At 38.4% G+C, this 12500-nt stretch overlaps 2 non-coding genes across 2 annotated transcripts; both read right to left on the reverse strand.

Annotated features, from left to right (window-relative positions):
* Nucleotides 1-4198: 4198 nt before the first annotated feature.
* On the reverse strand, nt 4199-4354 carry LOC130903283 (5.8S ribosomal RNA). Its single transcript, XR_009060675.1, has one exon. It is a non-coding gene; the product is annotated as a 5.8S ribosomal RNA (ribosomal RNA).
* A 1103-nt stretch (nt 4355-5457) lies between these two features.
* Nucleotides 5458-7379, reverse strand: LOC130903274 (small subunit ribosomal RNA). The gene has a single exon (XR_009060668.1). It is a non-coding gene; the product is annotated as a small subunit ribosomal RNA (ribosomal RNA).
* Nucleotides 7380-12500: the final 5121 nt, after the last annotated feature.

The following is a 12500-nucleotide window of genomic DNA, read 5'->3' on the forward strand; positions in this document are numbered from 1 at the left end:
ATGAACGTACGAGGTGTATTATATAAAAGTTGTATGAAAATAGAAATAATAATGAAAAACAAGTATTATGAAATTAAATTCCGCTCGATATAGGAACTTGTCGAGAAAGATGATTTGTGAAGTTGAATGGAGATGTTTTGTATGTAGAAGCCGTCCGAGGTGTATGACATAAAAGTGTTATGAAAATATTAACAATAAGGAAAAAAAGTATTATGAAATTAGATGGCCGCTCGATGTATGAACGTACGAGGTGTATTATATAAAAGTTGTATGAAAATAGAAATAATAATGAAAAACAAGTATTATGAAATTAAATTCCGCTCGATATAGCAATTTGTCGAGAAAGATGATTTGTGAAAATTGAGTGGAGATGTTTTGTATGTAGAAGTCGTCCGAGGTGTATGACATAAAAGTGTTATGAAAATATTAACCATAAGGAAAAAAAGTATTATGAAATTAGATCGCCGCTCGATGTATGAACGTACGAGGTGTATTATATAAAAGTTGTATGAAAATAGAAATAATAATGAAAAACAAGTATTATGAAATTAAATTCCGCTCGATATAGGAACTTGTCGAGAAAGATGATTTGTGAAGTTGAATGGAGATGTTTTGTATGTAGAAGTCGTCCGAGGTGTATGACATAAAAATGTTATGAAAATATTAACGATAAAGAAAAAAAGTATTATGAAATTAGATCGTCGCTCGATGTATGAACGTACGAGGTGTATTATATAAAAGTTGTATGAAAATAGTAATAATTATGAAAAGCAAAGTATTACGAAATTAGCTAAGTTCGGTGACTGGCCGGCAGAGAGCGCTAGTGTCTATAAAACGGTATTTAGTTTGTCTTCTGGCCGGCAGAGGGCGCTAGTGTCTATTAAACCGTGTTAAGTTCGGTGACTGGCCGGCAGAGGGCGCTAGTGTCTATAAAAAGGTGTTTAGTTTGTCGTCTCTCCGGCAGAGGGCGCTAGTGTCTATGAAAAGGTGTTTAGTTTGTCGTCTCTCCGGCAGAGGGCGCTAGTGTCTATAAAACTGTGTTTAGTTTGTCTTCTGGCCGGCAGAGGGCGCTAGTGTCTATAAAACAGTGTTAAGTTCGGTGACTGGCCGGCAGAGGGCGCTAGTGTCTATAAAACCGTATTAAGTTTGGTGTCTGGTCGGCAGGATATAGGAACTTGTCGAAAAAGTTGAATTGTGTAAATTGAATGGAAATTTTTTTTATGTAGAAGCCGTTCGAGGTATATTATATAAAAGTGTTATGAAAATATTAACCATAAGGAAAAAAAGTATTATGAAATTAGATCGCCGCTCGATGTATGAACGTACGAGGTGTATTATATAAAAGTTGTATGAAAATAGAAATAATAATGAAAAACAAGTATTATGAAATTAAATTCCGCTCGATATAGCAATTTGTCGAGAAAGATGATTTGTGAAAATTGAGTGGAGATGTTTTGTATTTAAAAGCCGTCCGAGGTGTATGACATAAAAGTGTTATGAAAATATTAACAATAAGGAAAAAAAGTATTATGAATTTAGATCGCCGCTCGATGTATGAACGTACGAGGTGTATTATATAAAAGTTGTATGAAAATAGAAATAATAATGAAAAACAAGTATTATGAAATTAAATTCCGCTCGATATAGGAACTTGTCGAGAAAGATGATTTGTGAAGTCCTCCAGGGCCTCGCTGGAGTATTTGCTACTACCACCAAGATCTGCACCGACGGCGGCTCCAGACGGCCTCACGGCCAATCCTTCTGCGCACACCGCCGCGACCCTCCTACTCGTCAGAGCTTCATGGTCGCGCGCAAAACGCGAACCGCACATGCCGCTGACGGTCGAGTATAAGCACGACGCTTCAGCGCCATCCATTTTCAGGGCTAGTAACTTCGGCAGGTGAGTTGTTACACACTCCTTGGCGGATTCCGACTTCCATGGCCACCGTCCTGCTGTCTTAAGTTACCAACGCCTTTCATGGTATCCCATAAGCGTCGATTTTGGCGCTTTAACTCGACGTTTGGTTCATCCCACAGCGCCAGTTCTGCTTACCAAAAATGGCCCACTTGGCACTCTGATTCGAGTCTCGCGGCTTCATAAGTTCGAGCAAGCCGGAGATCTCACCCATTTAAAGTTTGAGAATAGGTTGAGGTCGTTTCGACCCCAATGCCTCTAATCATTCGCTTTACCGGATGAAACTCGTACGCTACGAGCGCCAGCTATCCTGAGGGAAACTTCGGAGGGAACCAGCTACTAGATGGTTCGATTAGTCTTTCGCCCCTATACCCAGTTCCGACGATCGATTTGCACGTCAGAATCGCTACGGACCTCCATCAGGGTTTCCCCTGACTTCGTCCTGACCAGGCATAGTTCACCATCTTTCGGGTCCCAGCGTGTACGCTCTTGGTGCGCCTCTTCTCGTAATGAGAACGAGACGCCCCGGGAGTGCGAAGCGTTTACAATTTTTATTTGCAAATCGCTTATCCTCCCTTGGTCTACGCGAGGTAAACCTTTACTTTCATTACGCCTTTAGGTTTAGTTATTTCCCAATGACTCGCGCACATGCTAGACTCCTTGGTCCGTGTTTCAAGACGGGTCCTGAAATTACCCAAATCGATAGCGTCGTTGATCGGCGTTTCAAAACGAGGTCTGTTCGAGAACACCGTAACCAACAGTCGTTCCGGGACAGAATCGGCATTATGTCCGATTACCGTCAAACACGAAACGCTCTTGCTACGGGCCGAACGCTAATTAATCTAGCGGCCCCGCGCCATATTTCTACCGTCGAGCGAGTCTGTCGGAACATCGAGGGTCCCCATGAATTCGAATAAAATCAAGTGGTCTACCACCTCGAGTCTTAGACAGACACCCAACGGATCACGACGTCCTACTAGAGGAAAAGTGCACGCGTTCGATATCGATTAGAAAAACGTAAAACGCGATTTATTGTAATATGCCGAAACACAAACAATATCCGTCATACAAACGTTCAACTTCAATTATCGAAACGCGAATGAATTTCCTCTTTCGACCTTTCGGGTTTCTCAGGTTTACCCCTGAACGGTTTCACGTACTCTTGAACTCTCTCTTCAAAGTGCTTTTCAACTTTCCCTCACGGTACTTGTTCGCTATCGGTCTCGTGGTCATATTTAGCCTTAGATGGAGTTTACCACCCACTTAGGGCTGCACTCTCAAGCAACCCGACTCTCAGGAGAGATCCTCACGCAATCGGCAACGGTCGCTACGGGCCTGGCACCCTCTATGGGCTGTGGCCCCGTTCAAGAAGGACTTGGACGCGCCGCACGATCTCGTGATAAACGGATCCTCCCTAACACCACATTTCCCGGTGGCCGATATCGACCACGGGATTCGGTGCTGGGCTTTTCCCTGTTCGCTCGCAGCTACTGAGGGAATCCTAGTTAGTTTCTTTTCCTCCGCTTAGTAATATGCTTAAATTCAGCGGGTAATCTCACCTGCTCTGAGGTCGATATATTATAATATATCTCGTATAATATTTAAATACAATTCGCCAAACTATCATAAAAAAAAAACGTGTGTTTAATAATATCATCTCTCATATGAAATATAACATTATTTGTTTTTATTTAAAGAGTCGGCAGCAGCAGCAGCAGCATCAGCATCAGCATCAGCAACACACCACCAGCCTTTATACATATATAATATTTTTAATATATATAATTCATATATTTTGTCGATATACCGTGTGTATAAATGATATAAATAAAACACTGGTCAGACGTCCAGTCTTCGAAACTTTATTATTTCTCTCGGACACGACGACCGCGTTATCATTTTATCATAAATATATTATATATACACACACTTATTTATCGACTATATATACGTCGTATATATGTATAATATATATATATATATATTATATATAAATATAACTCTCTACCAAACAAATTTTATGTATTTCATATAAATACACGATTAATTTATGGTATAGCGGGTTGTGTTCAAAAATTGCGTAACTTTTTCTATAAAAATTTACGCTGCTTTTCGCACTTTAGGATGCCGCACAAATACAAAAAAAAATACGCACAAGTTTGTATGTGCATGTGTTTTTTCTTAATTAGTGTGCGTTATTGTTTCACATCCAACACGCTTAGGCATTATTTTTCTTTAATAAATAGAAAAATTTTAAATTCTAAGCAGTCTTTTAAATTGATACGACCCTCAGTCAGGAGTGGTCCGGGAACGAGTATCCGAGGACCGCAATGTGCGTTCGAAATGTCGATGTTCATGTGTCCTGCAGTTCACAAGTTGACGCGCAATTAGCTGCGTTCTTCATCGACCCACGAGCCAAGTGATTCACCGTTCAGGGTAATCATTTTATTATTATGTCGTTTTCTCATATTCTATTCGTCGTATTTTTAATATTTGATTATTATTAAATTAATAATATTATTATAATATCTTATACGCGTATAGAAAATTTATATAACGACATTTTATATATATATATATATATATATATATATATATATATATATATTATAATAAATGGTAATTATTCGAAACTTTTAGAGAAATTATAATATCGTACTTTGATATATCTGATAAATTTTAACCGCTGCACATGTTTTATTACAAACGAGGCGCGCATAGACAGATATCTCGCACGATATATTCCTCCTCTTTATATTATTACAGTTTTTTTTTTATCTTGAAAGTTTTATACAAATTTCGACGGTCGGGCGTAAATCTTCGAACACCTTCGAAATAATACATAAAAATATTATTTCTAAAACGAATTTTTATACATATCGATAGAATCGACATGTGCTTAAATTTCGTTTAGGTACCCGGATGAAAATGTCTCAATAACATAATCATCACATATAATCTTGTCGATATTTTCTTGTATTACCTTCAAACGATAAAAAACTTAGGTAATAATATAATAAACGAAATAAAATTTATCCATAAAAATATAGACACACACACGACAACAGACGACGTTTCAATAAACTATATATTTTTCGTTTATTATAATAACGATTCTTTATCAGAACGTTTTTAGTTAACAAGAAATTTTGTTAATGATCGTTCCGTCAATCGTTATAATATATAATAATACATATGTTGTTATTGTTGTGTCGTCATCGTCGTCGACGCCTTCTATAAACTATGATAAAAATTTTTCGTTATATTTTTATTGGAAAAATTTATATATGTAAATATATTTTTATAGACGTATGAATTATATTTATCTTTTTTTTTTTTAATTTTATTCGAAACTTGTTCGAATTTTGTAAAAATTAAAAAAAGATTTCAATATATATACATCTATAATATATATATAATTTATAACATATATAAATTTCTTTTGAAGAGTTCGATAATTTTGTAGAAGAAAATTTTCTTTTACAATTAATACAGACTTGATTTCGTTTTTTTTTTTTGTTTAAAAACGAACAAATACTCTGTAATGATCCTTCCGCAGGTTCACCTACGGAAACCTTGTTACGACTTTTACTTCCTCTAAATGATCAAGTTTGGTCATCTTTCCGAAGCATCGGCGACGCCGAAACGCCACCGCGCTCAGTCCGAAGACCTCACTAAATCATTCAATCGGTAGTAGCGACGGGCGGTGTGTACAAAGGGCAGGGACGTAATCAACGCGAGCTTATGACTCGCGCTTACTGGGAATTCCTCGTTCATGGGGAACAATTGCAAGCCCCAATCCCTAGCACGAAGGAGGTTCAGCGGGTTACCCGGGCCGCTCGGCCAGGGAGGACACGCTGATTCCTTCAGTGTAGCGCGCGTGCGGCCCAGAACATCTAAGGGCATCACAGACCTGTTATTGCTCAATCTCGTGCGGCTAGAAGCCGCCTGTCCCTCTAAGAAGAATTATTTGTACGCCGACAGTAAAAACCGCGAACGGCAAGAGCCGAAACTCAATACCGACGGGCCTTTGGGATGTCGAAATACGCCTAGTTAGCAGGCTAGAGTCTCGTTCGTTATCGGAATTAACCAGACAAATCGCTCCACCAACTAAGAACGGCCATGCACCACCACCCACCGAATCAAGAAAGAGCTCTCAATCTGTCAATCCTTCCGGTGTCCGGGCCTGGTGAGGTTTCCCGTGTTGAGTCAAATTAAGCCGCAGGCTCCACTCCTGGTGGTGCCCTTCCGTCAATTCCTTTAAGTTTCAGCTTTGCAACCATACTTCCCCCGGAACCCAAAAGCTTTGGTTTCCCGGAAGCTGCCCGCCGAGTCATCGGAGGAACGTCGGCGGATCGCTAGCTGGCATCGTTTATGGTTAGAACTAGGGCGGTATCTGATCGCCTTCGAACCTCTAACTTTCGTTCTTGATCAATGAAAGCGTTTTTGGCAAATGCTTTCGCTTCTGTCCGTCTTGCGACGATCCAAGAATTTCACCTCTAACGTCGCAATACGAATGCCCCCATCCGTTCCTATTAATCATTACCTCGGGGTTCCGAAAACCAACAAAATAGAACCGAGGTCCTATTCCATTATTCCATGCACACAGTATTCAGGCAAAATTTTGGCCTGCTTTAAGCACTCTAATTTGTTCAAAGTAAACGTGCCGGCCCACCTCGACACTCAGTCAAGAGCACCGCGGCGGGATTGAGTTGGGCCGCCCTTGCGAGCTAAGCCCACCGGCAGGACGTCCCACGACACGCCAGTTAACACCGCGTACGATGAACCAGCGGCGTGGGACACAGATTCGACTACGAGCTTTTTAACCGCAACAACTTTAATATACGCTATTGGAGCTGGAATTACCGCGGCTGCTGGCACCAGACTTGCCCTCCAATTGATCCTCGTTAAAGGGTTTAGAGTGTACTCATTCCGATTACGGGGCCTCGGATGAGTCCCGTATCGTTATTTTTCGTCACTACCTCCCCGTGCCGGGAGTGGGTAATTTGCGCGCCTGCTGCCTTCCTTGGATGTGGTAGCCGTTTCTCAGGCTCCCTCTCCGGAATCGAACCCTGATTCCCCGTTACCCGTTACAACCATGGTAGGCGCAGAACCTACCATCGACAGTTGATAAGGCAGACATTTGAAAGATGCGTCGCCGGTGCGAGACCGTGCGATCAGCGAAAAGTTATTCAGAGTCACCAAATTGTACGATGACGAGCAAGCCCGCCACCGATTGGTTTTGATCTAATAAAAGCGCTCCTTCCGTCTCCGGTCGGAACTCTGTTTGCATGTATTAGCTCTAGAATTACCACAGTTATCCAAGTAAATGTGGGTACGATCTAAGGAACCATAACTGATTTAATGAGCCTTTCGCGGTTTCACCTTAATTTGGCTTGTACTGAGACATGCATGGCTTAATCTTTGAGACAAGCATATGACTACTGGCAGGATCAACCAGGGAACTGTGTTTTATAATATATATAATATATATTATTATTATTATTATTATATATATATATATATATATATTTTATAATAAAAAACTATTATCGAAAAAGTTTTAATAACAATATCCAAAAGAGGATAAATTATGATGATGTTTTTTATATTACATATATACTTTATATTTATACATAATATAATAATCATCTATATTCGTGTATAAACACATTGTTATTTACTTTTTCTTTTGCGTGTTTGCTGCGCTTATTATTGAAAATATATAATTTTCAGCGCCACGCTTTATTTATATTTTTTCTTATTTTATAAAATTTCACCGAATCGACTATAAATCTATCTAAATTTAATCGAAATGAGAAAAATTAGATGATTACGTCGACCGGGCTACAATTTCGACATTATCTCTACCCTTCGCTAGATTGTAAGCGACATGGTTTATACATTAGGTAATAATGAACGAAATTTTTATTCTCGCACGGAATAATGAGAGTTATCGCAAATATTGTGTATTATATATATAAAAGTGTAATATAATATATATTTTTCATAGACGATCGCATATGAATCGCTCACGATAGAACGCTAGCTAAATTCGCGATCTCGCAATAGATATTTAACTTGTGGATAAATTGATATAATATCTGAAAAGGGAACCGCTAGCAATATACGTTAATATATTGGAGGAGAACGGGGACCCTTTCAGAAAACTATATAATCCACCGATGTGGAATGACCGAAACAACGTCTTTACGTAAATTATAACGAGTTTATTAAAATTTAACGAGACGTCAACTTCGATACACCACACATATATGTGCGCTGTACAACGGTACGCCTTCTACATTAACATTAATAAAGATGTATAGTGAAAATATATAAAAGATGTATTGTGAATATTAAAAAGAAGTATTATGAAATTACATGTTTTGTATTTAGAAGCCGTCCGAGGTGTATCTATCACATAAAAGTGTTATGAAAATATTAACAATAAGGAAAAAAAGTATTATGAAATTAGATGGCCGCTCGATGTATGAACGTACGAGGTGTATTATATAAAAGTTGTATGAAAATAGAAATAATAATGAAAAACAAGTATTATGAAATTAAATTCCGCTCGATATAGGAACTTGTCGAGAAAGATGATTTGTGAAGTTGAATGGAGATGTTTTGTATGTAGAAGCCGTCCGAGGTGTATGACATAAAAGTGTTATGAAAATATTAACAATAAGGAAAAAAAGTATTATGAAATTAGATGGCCGCTCGATGTATGAACGTACGAGGTGTATTATATAAAAGTTGTATGAAAATAGAAATAATAATGAAAAACAAGTATTATGAAATTAAATTCCGCTCGATATAGGAACTTGTCGAGAAAGATGATTTGTGAAGTTGAATGGAGATGTTTTGTATGTAGAAGCCGTCCGAGGTGTATGACATAAAAGTGTTATGAAAATATTAACAATAAGGAAAAAAAGTATTATGAAATTAGATGGCCGCTCGATGTATGAACGTACGAGGTGTATTATATAAAAGTTGTATGAAAATAGAAATAATAATGAAAAACAAGTATTATGAAATTAAATTCCGCTCGATATAGCAATTTGTCGAGAAAGATGATTTGTGAAAATTGAGTGGAGATGTTTTGTATGTAGAAGTCGTCCGAGGTGTATGACATAAAAGTGTTATGAAAATATTAACCATAAGGAAAAAAAGTATTATGAAATTAGATCGCCGCTCGATGTATGAACGTACGAGGTGTATTATATAAAAGTTGTATGAAAATAGAAATAATAATGAAAAACAAGTATTATGAAATTAAATTCCGCTCGATATAGGAACTTGTCGAGAAAGATGATTTGTGAAGTTGAATGGAGATGTTTTGTATGTAGAAGTCGTCCGAGGTGTATGACATAAAAATGTTATGAAAATATTAACGATAAAGAAAAAAAGTATTATGAAATTAGATCGTCGCTCGATGTATGAACGTACGAGGTGTATTATATAAAAGTTGTATGAAAATAGTAATAATTATGAAAAGCAAAGTATTACGAAATTAGCTAAGTTCGGTGACTGGCCGGCAGAGAGCGCTAGTGTCTATAAAACGGTATTTAGTTTGTCTTCTGGCCGGCAGAGGGCGCTAGTGTCTATTAAACCGTGTTAAGTTCGGTGACTGGCCGGCAGAGGGCGCTAGTGTCTATAAAAAGGTGTTTAGTTTGTCGTCTCTCCGGCAGAGGGCGCTAGTGTCTATGAAAAGGTGTTTAGTTTGTCGTCTCTCCGGCAGAGGGCGCTAGTGTCTATAAAACTGTGTTTAGTTTGTCTTCTGGCCGGCAGAGGGCGCTAGTGTCTATAAAACAGTGTTAAGTTCGGTGACTGGCCGGCAGAGGGCGCTAGTGTCTATAAAACCGTATTAAGTTTGGTGTCTGGTCGGCAGGATATAGGAACTTGTCGAAAAAGTTGAATTGTGTAAATTGAATGGAAATTTTTTTTATGTAGAAGCCGTTCGAGGTATATTATATAAAAGTGTTATGAAAATATTAACCATAAGGAAAAAAAGTATTATGAAATTAGATCGCCGCTCGATGTATGAACGTACGAGGTGTATTATATAAAAGTTGTATGAAAATAGAAATAATAATGAAAAACAAGTATTATGAAATTAAATTCCGCTCGATATAGCAATTTGTCGAGAAAGATGATTTGTGAAAATTGAGTGGAGATGTTTTGTATTTAAAAGCCGTCCGAGGTGTATGACATAAAAGTGTTATGAAAATATTAACAATAAGGAAAAAAAGTATTATGAATTTAGATCGCCGCTCGATGTATGAACGTACGAGGTGTATTATATAAAAGTTGTATGAAAATAGAAATAATAATGAAAAACAAGTATTATGAAATTAAATTCCGCTCGATATAGGAACTTGTCGAGAAAGATGATTTGTGAAGTTGAATGGAGATGTTTTGTATGTAGAAGTCGTCCGAGGTGTATGACATAAAAATGTTATGAAAATATTAACCATAAGGAAAAAAAGTATTATGAAATTAGATCGCCGCTCGATGTATGAACGTACGAGGTGTATTATATAAAAGTTGTATGAAAATAGAAATAATAATGAAAAACAAGTATTATGAAATTAAATTCCGCTCGATATAGCAATTTGTCGAGAAAGATGATTTGTGAAAATTGAGTGGAGATGTTTTGTATTTAAAAGCCGTCCGAGGTGTATGACATAAAAGTGTTATGAAAATATTAACAATAAGGAAAAAAAGTATTATGAATTTAGATCGCCGCTCGATGTATGAACGTACGAGGTGTATTATATAAAAGTTGTATGAAAATAGAAATAATAATGAAAAACAAGTATTATGAAATTAAATTCCGCTCGATATAGCAATTTGTCGAAAAAGATGATTTGTGAAAATTGAGTGGAGATGTTTTGTATTTAAAAGCCGTCCGAGGTGTATCTATCACATAAAAGTGTTATGAAAATATTAACAATAAGGAAAAAAAGTATTATGAAATTAGATGGCCGCTCGATGTATGAACGTACGAGGTGTATTATATAAAAGTTTTATGAAAATAGTAATAATTATGAAAAATAAAGCATTACGAAATTACCTAAGTTTGGTGACTGGCCGGCAGAGGGCGCTAGTGTCTATAAAACCGTGTTCAGTTTGTCGTCTGGCCGGCAGAGGGCGCTAGTGTCTATAAAACTGTGTTTAGTTTGTCTTCTGGCCGGCAGAGGGCGCTAGTGTCTATTAAACCGTGTTAAGTTCGGTGACTGACCGGCAGAGGGCGCTAGTGTCTATAAAACCGTGTTCAGTTTGTCGTCTGGCCGGCAGAGGGCGCTAGTGTCTATAAAACTGTGTTTAGTTTGTCTTCTGGCCGGCAGAGGGCGCTAGTGTCTATTAAACCGTGTTAAGTTCGGTGACTGGCCGGCAGAGGGCGCTAGTGTCTATAAAAATGTGTTTAGTTTGTCGTCTCTCCGGCAGAGGGCGCTAGTGTCTATAAAACCGTGTTAAGTTCGGTGACTGGCCGGCAGAGGGCGCTAGTGTCTATAAAAATGTGTTTAGTTTGTCGTCTCTCCGGCAGAGGGCGCTAGTGTCTATAAAACCGTGTTCAGTTTGTCGTCTGGCCGGCAGAGGGCGCTAGTGTCTATAAAACTGTGTTTAGTTTGTCTTCTGGCCGGCAGAGGGCGCTAGTGTCTATAAAACAGTGTTAAGTTCGGTGACTGGCCGGCAGAGGGCGCTAGTGTCTATAAAACCGTATAAAGTTTGGTGTCTGGTCGGCAGGATATAGGAACTTGTCGAAAAAGTTGAATTGTGTAAATTGAATGGAAATTTTTTTTATGTAGAAGCCGTTCGAGGTATATTATATAAAAGTGTTATGAAAATATTAACAATAACGGAAAAAAGTATTATGAAATTAGATGGCCTCTCGATGTATGAACGTACGAGGTGTATTATATAAAAGTTTTATGAAAATAGAAATAATAATGAAAAACAAGTATTATGAAATTTAATTCCGCTCGATATAGGAACTTGTCGAGAAAGATGATTTGTGAAGTTGAATGGGGATGTTTTGTATGTAGAAGTCGTCCGAGGTGTATGACATAAAAGTTCGGTCACTGGCCGGCAGAGGGCGCTAGTGTCTATAAAAAGTTGTTCAGTTTGTCGTCTCTCCGGCAGAGGGCGCTAGTGTCTATAAAACTGTGTTTAGTTTGTCGTCTCTCCGGCAGAGGGCGCTAGTGTCTATAAAACCGTGTTAAGTTCGGTGACTGGCCGGCAGAGGGCGCTAGTGTCTATAAAAATGTGTTTAGTTTGTCGTCTCTCCGGCAGAGGGCGCTAGTGTCTATAAAACCGTGTTCAGTTTGTCGTCTGGCCGGCAGAGGGCGCTAGTGTCTATAAAACTGTGTTTGGTTTGTCTTCTGGCCGGCAGAGGGCGCTAGTGTCTATTAAACCGTGTTAAGTTCGGTGACTGGCCGGCAGAGGGCGCTAGTGTCTATAAAACAGTGTTAAGTTCGGTGACTGGCCGGCAGAGGGCGCTAGTGTCTATAAAACCGTATAAAGTTTGGTGTCTGGTCGGCAGGATATAGGAACTTGTCGAAAAAGTTGAATTGTGTAA

The sequence above is a fragment of the Diorhabda carinulata genome, unplaced genomic scaffold, assembly GCF_026250575.1.
Source record: "Diorhabda carinulata isolate Delta unplaced genomic scaffold, icDioCari1.1 Dcau_19, whole genome shotgun sequence".
Taxonomy (NCBI): domain Eukaryota; kingdom Metazoa; phylum Arthropoda; class Insecta; order Coleoptera; family Chrysomelidae; genus Diorhabda; species Diorhabda carinulata.